Consider the following 15,348-nt stretch of genomic DNA (forward strand, 5'->3'; position numbering starts at 1 on the left):
AGCCTTTGTCATTCTATTCTCTCACGTATGGTGAGGACACGAGTTATAGTTACTGATGACTGTCCCCAGAGCCGGTGTTGCTAGAGGCCGGGGCAAAGGCCGAGGAGGAGCACGTGTCACAGCTAAAGCACCTGTTAGACCAGAAGTTGAGGAGCCGCCATTAGCTCAGGCTAGGGGACAAGTGCCGGAGGCTCCTGTTGCTACCCCGGGACTTCAGGAGACTTTAGCAAAGTTCCTGAGCATGTTTGGTACATTGTCTCAGGCAGGGTTGATTTTGGTTGCACCAGCTACTTCACAGACTGGGGGAGGAGCTCAGACTCCTGACGCCTGTACTTCGGAGCAGAGAGTCCATGTTGGTCAGGTACTAGGTGTTATACCGACACAACATGTTATCCCAGTTCAGCCTGTGGATAGGGCATCAACTTTTGGGGAACAACAACTTAGACTTGCGAGGTTGAAGAAGTATTACCCTCCTTTGTTTAGTGGTTTGTCTTCAGAAGATGCACATGGGTTCCTAGGGGAGTGATATCATATTCTCCGTACTATGGGTATTGTAGAGACGAGTGGGGTTGCTTTTACTACGTTTCAACTTAAGGGAGCGACATATCAGTGGTGGCTACCGTGTGAGTTGGGTAGTCCGACCGATGCAGCTTCACTTTCATGGACTCAATTATCAGAGGTTTTCTTGAGAGATTTTCTTCCCCAAACCCTTCGGGAAGCGTGGCGTGCGGAGTTTGAGTAGATGCGCCAGGGTACTATGTCGGTATTAGAGTATGTTGTTAGATTTAGTGATTTGTCCACACATGCACCTACTTTGGTTTCGACAGTCAGAGAGAGAGCCTGCGGGTTCATTTAGGGGCTCATTCATGATTTTCGGTTTATCATGGCTCGGGAGTTAGAGTCGGATGTTCCATTTTAGTAGGTAGTAGAGATCGCCCACCGATTAGAGAGCATACGGGGTCAGGAGAGAGAGGGCATGGAAGCTAAGAGGCCTCGTAGGCCGGGAGGACCTACTGGTCCCTAGTTTCGAGGTAGGGTATGTCATGGTAGAGGTTCTATGGGTTAGCCAGTTCAGTTTACACTTCAGGTTTCACACGGTGTTCCAGGTGTCCATGGGTCTTGACAACTTCCATAACCACGTCAGTAGAGAGGTTGCTTTGAGTGTGGAGATACCATCTACATGGTGAGAGATTGTCCCTGACTCCGGACAGATATATCACAGCGGGGTATTCAGGCTATCATTTCTGCTCCAGTTTCTGATATCGCTGCACCGCCAGCTTGGGGTACAGGTCAGGCGAGTAGAGGGCACCCAAAAGGGGGAGGCCCGACCCATTGATGTGCTTTTTGCGGTAGGGCTAAGGCCGTTGCACCAAATGATGTTGTACATGTATGGTTTTGATTTGTTATAAAGGAGCATCATTCATATTTTGTTTTGGTTCTGCTAATTGGGGTGGGTCCTCCTATTTTACTTCACATATGTGTGAGTTTCGTAATTTTGTACTTCGCTTATGTGTTTACCTCTGCTAGGAGATTCTATAGTGGTATCCCGTGTCTATCATTTTGTTTTTATTCATTATTGAGAGCTATGAGACTAGGGGTTGCCTTCTGTTACTCATTTCGGTAGTTTTGATATGATTCCCAGATGGTTGGTTATGATTTGTGGTTTAGATGCTTTACCGGTGTCAGCGTTAAGTATGTGTTGTGATTTTATTGGCAGAATTGAATTAGAGGAAGCTTTCGATTGGTATGATGTGTAAACTACATGTGATTCGTAGCTGAGGATGGAATCCTCACATTTTCGTATGGTTGATATGTTAAACCGGGCTACGAGCCGCAGTGGAAGCTAAATCAGGATGAGATTCGTGTGATTAGTTCATGTGTTTTGATTCTCCCTTGTGAAATTGATTCGTAGTATGGTACTGATAGGGAGTTGTGTCTGTCGGGCTTGTTTTGTAGTTCTCTTATGTGTCTCTCCTTGCATATTTAATCATATTCGCATTGTGTTTATTGGGTTTTAGCTTGCGAGGTGTATGCCCAGGTGGCGTTAGATGTGACTCGTTGATTCAGGTGAATATTTATGATTTCATCATGTTTCTTGCATCGTTGTCAGTGTTGTGAAGGTTTGGAACAGGACTGTAGCAGTTATGAGATTAATTGTCGGTGCTGGGTTTGATTTTGGACAACTATTGTGATCAGAAATATTGTTATGGACATATATGTAGTGCGTTACGTTGTTTGGTTATACCTTGTAGGTGTGGACATAAGTTGTTGGAACTAGTTGAGGTTGGTACCATGTGTTGATGTAGGAATCGGGTCTTTAGGGAAATAATCTGATGGTGAGAAATTTGGTTCTAAGGCCTATTAGTATGGGTGGAAGAGGTAATCTTCAGTTGAGTTGGTGTTGTCGGACCTATGTGGATTGGGGTGGCATGGGATCACCCGTGAGTATATGTATGTTGAGTACAATTAGTGACTTGACGATTTCAGAATGGTTCTTGGCACGTTCGAGGCCGAACGTTTGTTTAAGATAGGGAGAATGTAACGACCCGACCGGTCATTTTGATAAATAGCATCTCGTTCGTGGCGTAAGGTATCAAGCAACTTTGTATTATGTGTTATGACTTGTGTGTGTGGTCGAGTTCGGATTTTGGATGATTCGGGATTTAATAGGATGAAAGATTTTTGTTTTAGAAGCTTAAACGGTAAGAGTTGACTGGAGTTTTGACTTTTGTGTATACGACTCTGAAATGGCATTTTGATGATTCCAATAGCTTTGTATAGAGATTTTAGACTTAGGCGTGGGTTCAGATTTGGATTTGGAAATGCGTAGGATAATTTGAAGCATTTTCTTTAAAACTAGAAAGTTGAAGTTTTGGAAGGTTGAGAGGTTTAACCGGGAGTTGACTTTGTTGATATCGGTTTAGGATTTGAACTGTGTTCACCCGATTTGAACTGTGTTCAGCTTACTCTACGGTGTTATTACCTGTTGTGTCTCGTTGTTAACTATTGATTTTAGTCCCCATTACAAACATTGTATTATTATTGTCATCATGCCTAGATTTATATTGATATTGTTCCCTTTAGTTCTACATTGATACTTGTTCAGGTTGTTTAGTCCAATGGGTGTCTTGACTGTTCCTCGTCACTACTCCTCCTAGTTTAGGCTTAATACTTAATGGGTACCGCTATGGTGTACTCATACTACGCTTGTACACTTTTTTTGTACAGATCTAGGTGCCTCGGATATTGTTGATTATTAGCTAGCTGGTTGAATATTGCTATGGAGACTCAAGGTAAACCTGCCATCGCGTTCGCAAGTCTCGGAGTCACTTTCTGATATTGTACTTGTACTGTTTAATTCTATTCTGAATAGTTGTATTTAGGGATTTCCTAGCAAACTCAGTAGAGCTTATGACTTGTACTACCAGTTTTGGGGTATTGTATTGCACTTAGGATCATTGGTTTTACTATTGAAATGTAAATTTCATGCTTCGTAGTTGTTCTGGTTAAATTATGTCTTTAATTCAGTAAGTGTTAGGCTTATCTAGTCTTAAAGACTAGGTGTCGTCACGACATTCTACGGAGAGAAATTTGGGTCATGACACTCAAGTCTCAATCAAGCACCGGATCCGAGCAATCTACTAACCGCCGTTAGGACAGACTCCAAAATCTGCACAAGAAGTGCAGAGTGTAGTATGAGTACAACCGACCCCATATACTCTGTAAGTACCGAGCCTAACCTTGAGGAAGTAGTGAAGAGGCTAAGGCAAGTCACTTACAATAACCTGTACGCAGTATAATAAAAAGAACTCAATTCTTGTGATCATAGAACCCTGAATAACCGATCTCACAATTTTATGTAACAACACTGGAAATCAACACAATAACAACAATGAATACAAAACACGCGATCTGTTGCGGCGCGCAACCCGTTCCTACCGTACACATGTAATCCTCCCTTATTTCACCTTGTCAATATCAAAGTCACATATAAAATCCGTTGCGACGCACAACCCGATCCCACTGTATCAATATATAAATCCTCCCTTATTCCACCATATCAATATCATAATCACATATAAAATATGTTGCGGCGTGCAAACCGATTCCACTGTATCAATATCAAATCCTCCCTAATTCCACTATATCACAACTGTTGTAGCGTGCTACCCGATCCATAAACAAACTCAATAATTGTAATCAATCCAGCAGCTCAATTCACAAGAATTTGTACGATTAAAGAATATGAAAGCAAAGCAATAAAAGAACCACGTACAAATCAAAGGAAGGCTACAAATAATACTAGAGCAACAAAACAAGCCAAGCATGTGACAGTTAAAGCATACAAGCTAGATGATTAAGGAAAGTAGCAGTTAATCATGGAGTCATGGAAGGAACGAGCATTTTAATACAAGAATAATTAATGACAATTAACAAGTTACGACATAGAAAGCAATTAAAGCATGTAACATTTAAGACATAAAAAAATTCATGAAATAAGAGAAAGCATAGAAACAATTATTTTGTCGGCGTATATACACTCGTCACCTTGCATATACGATGTTACATATGTAATTCACCTAACATATAGTTTAAGGGTTCCTAATTCCCTCTAATTAAGGTAAGACCCAACACTTACCTCGCTTCGCAATCAAATCAAAGCTCAACTGGGGCCTTTCCTCTAAAATCTGCCTCCAAACCAATCTAATCTAACCAAAATCGATTTAATATCATCAAACAATGCTAGGGATATCAATTAAAATAGATAAAGCAAAGATCTTTACACTTTTCCAAAATAGTCAACAAAAGTCAACCCCAAGCCCGCTTGGTCCAAACCCGAGATTCAGACCAAAACCCAATTACCCATTCACCCCCGAGCTTGATTATGTGATTAGTTTCGAAATCCAGTCTCAATTTGAGGTCTAAATCTAAATTTTACAACCCCCCCCCCCCCAATTCTACCCACATACCTAATTTTCTACCATGAAATAGCATAGATTAAGGTTAGAAATCAATGTGTATTTGATGGAAATGGAAGAAAACGAGTTAAAGTATACTAACCTATGAAATGGGATGAAATTTCTCTTCAAAATCGCCTCTAGGCCAAGCTCTTATGTGAAGATGGTAAAAAATGAACAAAATCCCGTCTTTGGAACACTTAAGTCACTCGGCATCAAGCCTTCTTCGCGTTCGCGAAAGGCCTGACGCGTTCGCAAAGTCCAGCGGCCCAAGTGGACTTCGTGTTTGCGAGAAATGCTATGCGTTCGTGATGGCCTATCCCTCCCGTCCTTCGTGTTCGCGAGCCTAGGTTCGCGTTCGCATAGAGTTACTAGCCAACTCCCCCCAGAATCCCATAAACCTTCGCTTTTGCGAGAGGGTGGTCGCGTTTGCGAAGGGTAAGCCCCCAATGCTTCGTGCTCGTGACTTGTTCCCCATGTTTATGTAGAAGAAAACTACCCCAACCCAAATTTTCCCCTTCGTGATTGCGAGAATGGCTTCGCGATCGCGAAGGACAATGCACCAGATATTAGAAATCTCATAAACCAGTAATTTCCTAAGTCCAAAATCGATTTGTAGCTTATCCAAAACTCACCTGAGCCCCTCAGACTCCAAACTAAATGTGCGCACAAGTATAATAACATCATATGAACTCACTCGCGCGATCCAAACACCAAAATAACACCTAGAACTATGAATCAGATATCATAACGAATGATACATTTAAAGAAACTCAAGGACATGCAAATTTACAACCGGACGTCCAAATCACGCCAAATGAACTCCGTTTTGCACTAAATTTTCAATACAAGTAATAAGTAGTGAAATGAACATATATCAATTTCCGAAACCAAAATCCGAACCGGTAGAAATAAACTTAACCTATGGTCAAACTTAGGAATTATTTAAGCCTTCAAATTACTGGTTTTCAACAAATCACGTTAAATAAAGTTAGGGACTTTCGAATTCGATTTCGGGCATACGCCCAAGTGTCAAATCATGATATGGACCCACTGGGACCGTAAAAATACTAATTCGTATCCGTTTACACAAAATGTTAACCGTAGTCAACTCAAATCATTTTTAAGGTTAAAATTCATATTTTTTCTATTTTTTCACATAAAACGTTTTTTGGAAAAAACACGGACTGTACACATAAATCGAGGAGGATTAAACGGAGCTATTCAGGGTCTTAGAACACTGAAATGAAGACTAAAACCCAAAGTGACCTATCGGGTCATCACATTCTCCACCTTTAAAATAAATGTTCGTCCTCGAACGGACATAGAAATGTAATTGGACTAGTAAAAAGGTGTGGATATCTACTCCACATGTCCGACTCGGACTCCCACGGGGCTGCCTCGGTAGGCTGATCTCTCTACAACACTCAAACTGAAGGATAACTTTTAGACCTTAACTTCCGGACTTGCCGGGCTAGAATGGTCACTGTATATTTCTCATAAGTCAAATCCTTGTCTAATTGGACTGAACTGAAATCTAACACATGGGACAAATTACCGTGATACTTCTAGAGCATGGACACTTGTAATACGGAATGGACTGCTGATAAACTAGGTGGCAATGCCAGTCTATAGGCCACCTCCCCCACTCTCTCAAGAATCTCAAAGGGTCTGATATACCTAGGGCTCAACTTGCTCTTCTTTCCGAACCTCATCACACCCTTCATGGGTGAAACTCGAAGCAATACCCTATCTCCAACCATGAATGCAACATCACGAACTCGACTGGTAGTTGTTGTTGTAGGCAAACTCAGCAAGTATCAATAATTGATCCCAAGAACCTCTGAAATCCATAATGGAAGCGCGAAACATATCCTCCAATATCTGAATGGTATACTCGAATTGTCCATCCGCTTGGGGTGAGATAATGTACTCAACTCAACACGTGTGCCTAACTTAGAAGTGCGAGGTGAACTGCGTACCTCGATCAGAAATGATTGACACAGACATACCGTGAAGATGTACGATCTCGCAGATATAGATCTCAGCCAACCGCTCTGAAAAATAGGTAACTGCCACTGAATGAAAGTTGCCGACTTGGTAAACCTATCCACAATGAGCCATACTTCGTCGAACTTCATCTGAGTATGTGAGAGGCCAACAACAAAATCCATGGTAATACGTTTCCACTTCCACTCAGGGATCTCTAGCCTTTGAAGCAAACCACCAGGCCTCTGATGCTTTTACTTTACTTGCTGACAATTCAGACACCGAGCCACATATGCAATTATATCCTTCTTCATTCTCCTCCACCAATAATGTTGCCGCAAGTCCTGATACATCTTGGCGGCATCCGGATGAATAGAATACTGGGAACTATGGGCCTCCTCAAGAATAAATTCACGAAGCCCATCCATATTGGGCACACAAATCTGACCCTGCATCTACAACACCTCATCATATCCAACAGTAACATACTTGGCACCACTGTGTCGTACTGTTTCCTTAAGGACAAGCAAATGGGGATCATCATACTGACTCTCTCTTATGCGCTCATACAAAGAAGACCGAGAGACTATGCAAGCTAGAACACGACTGGGCTCCGAAACATATAACCTCACGAACTGATTGGCCAAAGCGTGAACATCTTATGCAAGCGACCTCTCCCCAACTAGAATATACGAAAGGCTACCCATACTGAAACCATTTCTACTCAAGGCATCAGCCACTACATTGGCCTTCCCCTGATGATATAAAATGGTGATATCATAGTCTTTCAACAGCTCCAACCACCTCCTCTGCCTCAAGTTGAGATCCTTCTGCTTGAACAAATACTATAGACTCTGATGATCCATGAATATCTTGCACGACACACCGTAAAGGTAGTGCCTCCAAATCTTCAGTGCATGAACAATTACCGCCAAATCTAACTCGTGAACAGGGAAATTCTTCTCATGAACCTTCAACCGCCGCGACACATATTCAATTACCCTGCCATCCTGCATCAATATTGCACTAAGCCCTATACGAGATGCATAACAATACACCGTGTAGGATCTTGAACCTGTGGGCAACACCAATACTGGTGTTGTAGTCAAAGCAGTCTTGAGATTCTGAAATCTCAACTCACACTCATCTGACCACCTAAATGGAGCACCCTTCTGGGTCAATCTAGTCAATTGGGCTGTTATAGATGAAAACCCCTCCACAAACCGGCGATAATAACCCGACAAACCAAAGAAGCTCCGAATCTCTGTAGCTGAAGTAGGCCTGGGCTAGTTCTGAACTACCTCAATCTTCTTGGGATCCACTTTTATGCCATGGGCCAATACAACATGCCCAAAAAGGCGACAGAGTCTAACCAAAACTCACACTTCAAAAACATGGCGTATAACTTATTACCTCTCAAAGTCTGAAGTACAATACGAAGATGTTGCTCATGCTCCTTTCGAATACGGGAGTAGATCATGATATCACCAATGAATACGATCACAAAAGAATCCAAATAGGGCTTGAATACCCGGTTCATCAAATCCATAAATGCATTTGGTGTATTTGTCAACCCAAATGACATCACTAGGAACTCATAATGCCCATACTGAATCCAAAAAGCCGTCTTAGGGACATCCTATGCCCTAATCTTCAACTGATGATAGCCAGATCTCAAATAAATCTTCAAAACACCTTGGAACCCTGAAGTTGATCAAATAAGTCATCAATCCTTGGCAACGGATACTTGTTCTTGATAGTGATTTTGTTCAACTACCGAAAGTTTATACACATCCTCATCGAACCATCTTTCTTCTTTACGAACAACATGGGTGCAATCCAAGGTGAGACACTAGGTCTAATAAATCCCTTATCAAAAAAATCTTGCAACAGCTCCTTTAATTCCTTCATCGCTTGCGGGGCCATACAATATGGTGGAATGGAAATTAGCTGAGTGTCCGGAGCAAAATCAATACAGAAGTCAATATCTTTGTCGGGTGGCATCCCCGGCAGATCTATAGGAAACACTTCTGAAAACTTACGCACAATAGGTACTGACCCCATGGAAGGAACCTCCGCACTCGAATCACGAACATAAGCCAAATACGCTAGACATCCCTTCTCGGCCATAAGTTGAGCCTTTACGTAAGAAATAACATTGTTGGTAGAATGGCCAGGAGTCCCTCTCCCCTATAATCTAGGCAACCCCTGACATGGCTAAGGTCACCGCCTTGGCGTGACAGTTCAATATAGCATGATAAGGTGGCATCCAATCCATACCCAAGATAACATCAAAGTCTACCATATCGAGAAATAGGAGATCTATCCTAGTTTCAAGACTCCCAATAGTAATCACACATGAGCGATAGATACGATATACAATAATAGAATCTCACACATGCATGTACACATACATAGGAGCATTCGAAGAATTACGAGGCACAACCAAATAAGAAGCAAACAAGGCTGACACGTAGGAATAAGTAGAGCCCGGATCAAATAGAACTGAAGAATCTATATGGCAAACTGGAATAATACTTGTGATAACGACGTCAGATGACTCGACCTCAGGTCTAGCTGGGAATGCATAAAATAGGGGATGAGCCCTACCACCCTGACATCCGTCTCTCGGATGGCCTCCAGTTGTCTGTCTTCCACCTCTAACAGCCAAACCTCCACCTCTAATGGACTGACATCCTCATCTGGCTGCATGACCCCTACCTCTAGCTGGATAAGCGAGTGCTAAAGTAACAGGTTCCGGGACCATTGCACGAGAACTATGTTGTGGTATGCCACTCAACAATCTCGGACAGAACCTCCTAATGTGACCAATATTGTCACACTCAAAACACCCATCATGCTGTTGTGGTTGCTGAAGTTGAAGCTGACCCAAACTGGCTAAATAACAACAGTGATGGATCTGGATTGGAGGCGCACTGATAGGAGCTGATGGTGCGTTGTAGGCTGGCTGTCCAGAATGAGGTACATAAGAACCACGACTCCCCGAAATACTGTGAGATGCCTGAAGCGCTGACTGAAATGGCCTGGGAGGATGACCTCTACCAAAAGTATCCCTGCCTTCATATGAGGCACCACTGAAATTACCGAAATGAAGAGACATCTTATCAGACACCGGATCCCTCTCCTGACCATGAACCATCTCGATCCGTCTAGCAATATCTACGACCCTTTGGAAAGTAATATCATCTCCAGTCTCTTTGTCCATCTGTAGTGTGATAGTGAAAGTGAACCCATTAATGAATCTCCTCACTCTCCCATAGTGAGCTAGGTCAACAAATCGAGTCTCGTACTGGGTAACAGTCATAGTACTCTACTGAAGACGCTCAAACAACATGCGGTAATCTCGTCTGGGGTCGGTTGTACTCATACTACACTCTGCACTTCTTGTGTAGATTTTATAGTTTGTCCTAGCGGCGGTCAGTAGATTGATCGGATCTGGTGCTTGACGAAGAATTGAGGTAATCTGCACCGCGTTCGCAGCCCTGAAGTCTCCTTCTACATTATTCTAGTTGTTTATTGCATTTTAGAAGTCATGCTTTCATTTAGACTTTTAATTGTAGTACTCTAGTCGCACCTGTACTTGTCACATAAGTCCTGGGACTGTATTTGGATATCGTCGTTATTTTAGTTTAAACACTCTATTATAGTTTATTTAGTTTAATGGTTTTCATTTAAATTAAATTGTTAAAAATGGCTTATAATTATATCTAACGTTGGCTTGCCTAGCAAGTGAAATATTAGGCGCAATCACGGTACCGGGGGGTGAAAATTTCGGGTCGTGACAAAAACAATAAAAAAAATAAATAGAGTAATGTAATAGAGAGAGTAAAGTTATACATTAGTTAGTATAGAAAGGATTTGTACGATATCTAATATATTATAGCAGCCAAGAAATTGAGTGATTCCTTCTTTCTTCTAACTTTGAAAGTACAGATAAATACTATCATAGAAAAAGAAGAGGTGGTACGAATAGTAAATTTTTCAAAAACATGATCAGAAAATGAGGAAAATGGAGTTTTTCAACAGAAAAAGAAAATATCTTTTCTTTTCTTTCTTAGACGAGCCAGGAACAAAGAATAGACTAGATTAAAATGAAATAATCGTAGCAAAGTCAAGTTTCAATGGGATTAGAATGCAAAAATCTTGTTAGTAAGTGCAAGGAATTATTGCTTCTGAGAAAAAATATTTCTTTTTATGAACTTCACCCAAATTATGATTGTACAAAGAAGATCCTCTATAGGCTTATCCTTCTACAGGAAATAATGACAAATTAGAAATACGATAAAATGATGTGCTTGCATAAATTCTTTAACATTGTTTGATGAATGACTCTTGCTTCCTGAATTTTATCGATTGAAATGAAGATTAGGTGTTTCTTGGAGAAATAAATAAGCAATGGGGAGGAGGGATTCGTGGTTTTGCTAAAGTTTAGGTAGGGGTCCTAAGTAAGATGAAATGGTGGAATTTTGATATGAATTTTCCAAAAAACTCCTTAAATTTAATTTGGTGCAACAAATACTAAGGGTATTTTGGAGAATCAATAGATGTATACAATGCGTAGTAGGGTAGCAAGACATATATATAAAGTAAAGGTGCTAATTTTCCTTCTAGAAAACTTTCATAGACCTAATTATACGGAATAAACAATCAAATATATAGAGAAATTTTCAGAAATCACTAGTATTTAGCGGCTATTAACTTCGTATAGCTACCATGTATATAATTACTTTCTATATGTACTATTTAGTCGTTACGCGGTTGTATTTGTTGTATTCGCGAAAATAAGGGAGTCCAACTGTTTAATAACAGAAAGAGGATCAATTAGCCTGTATCTCTCCTAATTTAATTCAATAAATTTAATTCTACAAAATTTTGTTTCTATTGTGTTGTATTTCATGTATTCACGTGACTGTATTTATAAATAGAGTATGGTAATCTGCCTAAACAATAGGGATTACAACTGTTTAATTTGCGCGATTGTATTTATAAATACAGTTTGAGCCTAAGAAATAGTGATTAATTGTGATGACACGTTATGTCATTTTGCGTTTAGCCATTATTTTCCCTGAGACCTCGAATAATTCCATTTAGCATTCTTGGATTTGCGTGCGCAATCCGAGTCTTTTTCGGGAAATATTCTATGTGAAAAATTTAAGAAAAATGTGAATTTCTGTCTTTGAAATGACTTGAGTTTACCACAGTCAATATTTTATGTAAACAGGCCCGGATCATATTTTCAAGGTCCCGGTGGATCCGTATCGTGATTTGTGACTTGGGCGTATGCCCGTAATTTAATTCGAAAGTCCTTAGTTTGTTTTAACTCATTTTCCGAAAACTAGCATTTTTGAAAGTTAAAGAACTTCAAGGTTTGACCGAAAGTTGACTCCTTAGGTAACGGGTTCGAATTTTGATGTTAAAACTTGAAATAGTTCTATATTGATATTTGAAACTTGTCTGCAAAATTTGGTCTAATTCGTAATTTATTCGACATGATTCGGATGCTTAAAAGCGATTCTAGTGTTCTTGAGTTTCATTTTGAGGTTCGATTGTAGTTTTAGATATTATTATGGTGATTTGATAGCGCGAGCGAGTTCATATGATATTATTACACTTGTGTGCATGTTTGGGATGGAGCCCGAGAAGCGTGAGTGAGTTTCGGATGTGTTTCAGATGAGTTTGGTTAAGGTTGAACTAGCTGGTGCACTGCTATTGCTGGTGCTGGATGGCAGATCTTGCATTTACGAGGTATGGCTTGCAACTTCGAGCCTTGCATTTGCGATCACCTCATCGCATTTGCGAGCATGGTCTGGGGACTGGGGTTCTTGCATTTGCCAGGAAAGAGTCATATTTGCGATGTGTCCTGTGTCCGCATTTGCGACTCTTTTATCGCAATTGTGATGTTATGTAGAGTTGGGCATTCTTCGCATTTGCTAAGAATTTGGTCGCTTTTGCGAAGGACGACAGCTCGCATTTGCGATCAATTTGTCGCAATTGCGACTTCTGGCTTCTAAGGCATAGTTCACATTTGCGACCTGTGCTTCGCATTTGCAATGTTCGAAATTGCAGGAGCAAGATATCGCTATTGCGACATCCGCATCTGGGTAAAAGAGGAAAAAATGGGATTTAGCTCATTTCTCATATTTTCTCAACCCTAAACACCCTAAAGGTGATTTTTCCGAATAATTTTCTTCCTAAATTTATTAGTAAGTGACTTTAATCTATTTCTTTGTAATTACTTATTGCATTTCATTAGATTTCAACATCAAAATTAGGATTTTCATGGTAAAAATCAGGGATTTTGGTAGAATTAGGAATTCTTGTAAATTTAGAATTTAGAGCACGAATTGGGGTCGAATTTTGAAACAAACTACATAACCGGGCTCAGGGGTGAATGGTAATCAATTTTAGTCTGAATCTCGATTTTGACCAAGCAAGCTCGGGGGTTGACTTTTGTTGAATTTTTAAAAATGATCTAAGTTGAACCTCTTTCATTTGTGGGTCGTTTCTAAAGCTTAATTTGAATTGTTTGGCCAATAAATTATTAGGTTTGGAGGCTTGTTCAAAAAGCAAGGTCGTGGGTGAGTGATTGCTTGAGTTGCAGAGCGAGGTAAGTGTTGGGTCTAATATTGATTTGAGGGAATTAGGAACCCTTGAACTATATGTTATAGAAATTACGTGTGTAACGGCGTATATGCAAGGTGACGATACGCCATCAAAATAATTGTTTGGCATGATTTCTCATATTTCATGAATTATCTTATTCTATGTCGTAATTGTTACATACCTTAATTGCTTTCTATGTCGTAACTTGTTACTTGTTATTAATTATGTTTGTATTGAAATGTTCGTTCCTTCCATGACTCCACGATTAATTACTACTTGCTTCAATTGTCTTATTTGTACACTTTAATTGTCATATATTTGGTTTGTCTTGTTGCTTTGTATTAATTGTAGTATTCCTCGACTTGGTACGGGGTTCCTTTATTGGTTTGCTTTCATATTCTTTAATCGTATATATTCTTGTGAATTGAGTTGTTGGATTGATTACATTTATTGAATTTGTTTATATATCGGGTTGCACGCTGCAACAGTTATGATATGGTGGAATAAGTGGGATTTGATACTGATATGGTGGGATCAAGTAGCACAACATAACGAAATTTATATGTGATCTGATATGGTGAAATAAGGGAGGATTATGATATAGATTATGATGATATGGTGGGATCGGTTGTGCACTGCAATGGATTTTATATGTGATTCTTGATATTGATAGGTTGAAGTAAGGGAGGATTATGATATTGATTATGATGATATGGTGGGATCAGGTTATGCGCCGCAACGGATTTTATATGTGATTCTTGATATTGATATGGTGAAATAAGGGAGGATCGTGTGTTGTACGGTGGGATCGGGTTGCGTGCTGCAACGGATTATGTGTTATGTATTCATTTTTCTTATTATGTTGATTTCAAGTGTTGTTACATGAAATTGCGAGATCGGTTAGTCTGGGTTCTCTGATTACAAGCATTGAGTTATTTTTCATAAGTTGACTGCCTTACCTTTCTTGTTTTTCTTTCCTATTATTATTATATACTGCATACAAGTTATTGTAAGTGGCCCGCCTTATCCTCGTCACTACTTCGTCGAGGTTAGGCTCGACACTTAGAAAGTACATTGGTTGGTTATACTCATACTACACTCTGCACTTCTTGTGCAGATTTTGGAGCTGGTCCTAGCGGCAGTCAGTAGATTGCTCGGATCCGGTGCTTGACGGAAGCTTGAGGTACATTTGTACAGTGTTCGCAGCCCTGAAGTCCCCTTCTACTTTACTCTAGTTGTTTATTTCATTTCAGGCAATTATGCTTTCATTCAGAATATTAATTGTAGTACTCTAGTCGCTCATGAACTTGTGACACCAGTTCTAGGATTGTATCTGGATGTTGCTGTTATTTTAGTTTATGGATTCTTTTTTAGTTTATTTTAGCTTATTGGTTCTCATTTAGATAGAATTGTTAAAAATGGCTAATAACTATATCTAACGTTGGCTTGCCTAGCAAGTGAAATGTTATAGGCCATCACGGTCCTAAGGGTGGGAATTCCGGGTATTGATAAGTTGGTATCAGAGTACTAGATTGACTAGGTCTCACGAGTCACAACCAAGCTTAATAGAGTATAGAGGATCTGTACGGCGACGTCTGTACTTTTCTTCCAGAGGCTATGAAGTTTAGGAGCAATTTCACTTCTTTCCTTCTCTATCATGTGATTTTATCCTATCATTGATAATTGAACCATTCTACTTCTATTCTCTCGCAGATGGCGAGAACACGCATAACATCTACAGCAGGACAAGAGCCGGAGCCTCCTGTGGCAGCTACCA

The sequence above is a fragment of the Nicotiana tabacum genome, chromosome 12, assembly GCF_000715075.1.
Source record: "Nicotiana tabacum cultivar K326 chromosome 12, ASM71507v2, whole genome shotgun sequence".
NCBI classification, from domain to species: Eukaryota; Viridiplantae; Streptophyta; class Magnoliopsida; order Solanales; family Solanaceae; genus Nicotiana; species Nicotiana tabacum.